This window comes from Otolemur garnettii, unplaced genomic scaffold, assembly GCF_000181295.1.
Source record: "Otolemur garnettii isolate 467f Iridium unplaced genomic scaffold, OtoGar3 scaffold00034, whole genome shotgun sequence".
Lineage (NCBI taxonomy): Eukaryota > Metazoa > Chordata > Mammalia > Primates > Galagidae > Otolemur > Otolemur garnettii.
In genome coordinates this window covers 13,379,417-13,383,422 of record NW_003852429.1, presented here as the reverse complement: position 1 = coordinate 13,383,422, position 4,006 = coordinate 13,379,417, and positions in this window count along the sequence as shown.

Here is a 4,006-nt window from a genome sequence, read left to right as displayed (position 1 = left end):
TCTAGATATCCCTGGGAAAGACAATTAGATGAAAAAGGTAAAATAAGGCAAAGCAACATTACTGTCAGCTGGGATTCTACTGAAGACCCCAATAACACCACAGAACAGGAGACCAGCATAGAAGGCTGTGAAAGATTGTGACCATGGGCTGCAATGTGGGGAATCCTATTTCTTCTAAATGAAATATAAACAAAACAAAACAAACAATAAGCAAACAAATTAAACAATATTTTTATATCCTGAAGATATTTATTCAGGATGAGAGGCCATGTTTGAAACTCTGAGTCCTTAAGAGTGTTGGTGTGTGAAAATCTCTTCATGTAAGCATGAAGAGAGGATATTTGGAAGGCTATGTTCTGGGAAAAGGTTCTTTCTAATAAATAAACAGAGATCCTGAGTTGACAAAAATGTTGAAAGGTGGCTACAATAAGAAAAAGGAAAACATTTCTTTGCATAGTAATAGAATATATTCATTTCACAGAAAGGAGAATGAAATCGGAGAAATATTTTCTTCTCTTTAATTTATGGGAACTTCAGAAGTATCTGCTGTGAGTGTGTGTCTCTGTGTGTTCCAACACTGTAAATTATTAAAATACATTGAGCCATCAGGGAAGCTACACAGGGATGTCAGTAGTTTACTCTTGCTGGGAGAATGAAAGGGGAAACCTTCGATGTACAAAACTGAGATTTGGAGAATTTATTCCTGACTCACCCACCCCCATCCCACACTGTGTATATCAGGGAAGCGGCTTTGGTTACACTAAAGTCCCTCTAGCAACTTTGTCTGGCAACACACAAGACACAGACTTGAGAAATGTAGACGGGAGAGTCCGAGGCAGAGTCTGACAGCCAAGGAAATCCTCTCCTTCCTTCCTTGCAACCGGAGTGACTCTATGAGGAAGGAAGGAGGACTGTACTTCCGGGTCTCCAAGAGATAAATCTTTGGAACTAGTTGGGACTCAGTCAACATCACTGGCCAGAGCCTGTAGAGAGAGGGAAGGACTACTGAAACTCAGAAGCAACAGAGCACAAAATGCAATTTCCAAATCTCCAGCCGGGACATCCTAAAGGGGACTCCACTCTGAGGAGTCAGGATTGAGCTCTGTTGCTGTTCTCGGGGCTAACTGATTGGTGACACAGAGGAAAGCACTGCTGATGAAACGAATAGTATGAAAGGGAGACTGGGGCTCTATCTGGCTCTCAGCAGGTCCCCATGTTTATTGAACTTCTTATATACTTATCCAGTAGAAGTTAAAACATAGCAAAATGGGAAACAAAGTGAGGTATAGAAAATTGCCATAAAAATTCCAAATCAACACAAACTGCTGTGAGCACATACACAGTTGATCTAAGTAGAAAACATTTTGCTTTAAGCTTGACCACAAAGGAGCCAGGAGGTCTGTTCTGTTTGCACACTTCCTTAAGCTAAAACTAGTTATATTGTGTATGTGCAGGGAGAGGAGCAAAGTACAGCAGCCCGGTGCCTCTCAACAAGTGTTCAGCCCCCAGCTGCAACCCGGTGAAGCCCTCCAGCATATTCTTCTCTGCGAACATATCACTTTCTGCTTTAAAGCAGGCCTGGGCTTATTCCCAGAATAAGGAAAATCCTTCTTAGGGCCACGTTCCTCGGGGAGCACATGAGACTAAACTACCACATCTAAGCATAGGGGGGCTGTACCCTTTCAGAGCTCACTCAAAAATCAGAGAAGGAGGTGATGTCAGTGGGACTGATCCCAACCCAACTGCATGAGTCTTGGGGACATGCCAGGTGACCACACCAGAGTCCTTTGCTAATAAGGTAGGCACTCTCTCAATAGGCTCAAATTAACATACAATAAATTCATCGTCTTATATTAATTTTTTGTAGTATGAACTGAAAAGAATATACTTGCATAGACTAGGACCTCATACTCTTTAAGACTTGATCAGAAATTGTCCACAAAACCAAATTTCAGAGGAAGAGGAAAGGAAAATAAAATATTTCAAATAAAGCAGGGTGTCATGTTCCCTTCCCTGTCCCACTCATTAAGGCACATTCTGAAAGCTGGATACACAGTTTCCACTTCCAAGCTAGACCATTCTCAAGGCCTGTCTAGTTAGGAGGAACGTGGAGTAGAAGGAATTGCAGGCTTCCCTGTCTGCAGGCTGCATGCAGATCTATCTCAGCAAAAAGAGGCTTGAAATGAGGGGACAGCCAGCACCCTGTCCCCAGTTCATGTGTTTGTAAAGGCACCACCCAAATAGAGCCTTCCGTGTGGCTTAGGTCACTTGCAATGTTCAGTAACAGTAGTAGTTTCCAGGCATCACTGGGCCTAACCAGGAGCTCTGTTGTCAGAAACCGCCATTTGTAGTATTTTATTAGAAACGCTAATGTTAAACACAACCTGTGTTCGATTTAACACAAAATGCATTTCTAAAAGAATTTGCTTTGTGAGGGGACTTGAGCATATTTTGAAAGGCAAAAGGCGGAACATATTGCAGTGGAAAAGAATTCCCTTTAGCAGAAGGGTCTGATGGTGGGAGCTTCACTTACACAGCCTTAAGAGGACCGCAGCGGACAGCTTTCCCAGTGAAACAGATACTGCTAAGAAGGGGCCTGCAAAGTGCAAAGCACGAACTGCAAAGACAGAGGCCAGCTAGACAATCTTCTTTCATTTTTCATATCAAAGCATTAGAGACAGAATTATCATTGCTAAATCTCTGGGGAGTAATTTGATCAATGTTCAGCTGTGACCTTTTCTGTCTGAAATAGATGTGTTTGCTTTCTGATTTCCTCCAGTGTGTTAGTGGTGGAGTCTCACTCGCTCACACACACTATATTCATAATATGAGGAGACCTCCTTAAGGTTGTTTCCTCAATATGAAATAATGCATATTTCATTATTAATCCATTCTTATCCATTAAAATGCCATTTTAAAAGATGTATCAGCAAATGTACTCAGGGTAATTTTATTCTAGTAGAAGATGATTTATTGCACTAAATGGTATAGGCTAAAATAGCAGCATTGGATAAATGGGCCTCATGTGAGGAGTGCATCAAAATTTCTATACAGTATAATTACTCAAGTTGGAAAATACAATTAGTAGCTTTAATACAATTTCAGAAACATCAGTAAAATCTGCTTTTTAGTAAGTCTGGGAATATGAAAATAAAATTTAATACAGAGAAATCTCTCAATAGAATATTCTATTTATTTGGGGAGTTTTGTTTTCCAGATATTCTAATGTTTTTCGTTTTGCATATGCTTAACTTATTTGAGCAATAAGAAAGAAAAATAACATTTTTAGAACGCTACATTTTCCCTACATACTCTGGGATTTAAATCATATGATACAATTGACAACACTTGAAAACTGGTTACTAGTCAAACAAATGAAAACTGGCTTGGGCCATTTGTTTGGTAAGTTAAATAGGAGATTTTTTTTTTTAAGCAGTTTTTGGTCAGGGCTGGGCTTGAACCCACCGCCTTCAGCATATGGGGTCAACGCCCTACTCCTTTGAGCCACAGGTGCTGCCTGAGATAAATCATTTTGTTTGTTTCTCTCATATATAATTGATTATTTTAGGAATATTTGGATATAATCAAAATCTGTACTACAAAGTGAAATATTATACATGTTTGTTTTTCCAAGTAAAGTTTATTTAATATTATCCTTGTAAATATACATTTCCCAGATAACTGTATTATATAACTTAAAATGTAGTTATGCTTGATTTATACCTAAAGGCATAGCTTATTGCAGATTTTCCTCCACAAAATAAGTCAATTTTATTACAAATAAACATAAAAACAAGCACATTAATGAGATAGGATGCTGGATATAGGGCATAAATAAATCTAAAGTGCAAGAAATTCCAATGATCAAAACGTGAAAGGTGTAAGTTACGTCTGGTATTGTAATTAGTAATAATCAGACAGAGGGGAGAAACTGTAGTTAATGGAGTGGAAGATTTTGAGTCTGTGCTAGAAAAATAGCCCCAGTGCTGAATGTTTGTCAGCCTCA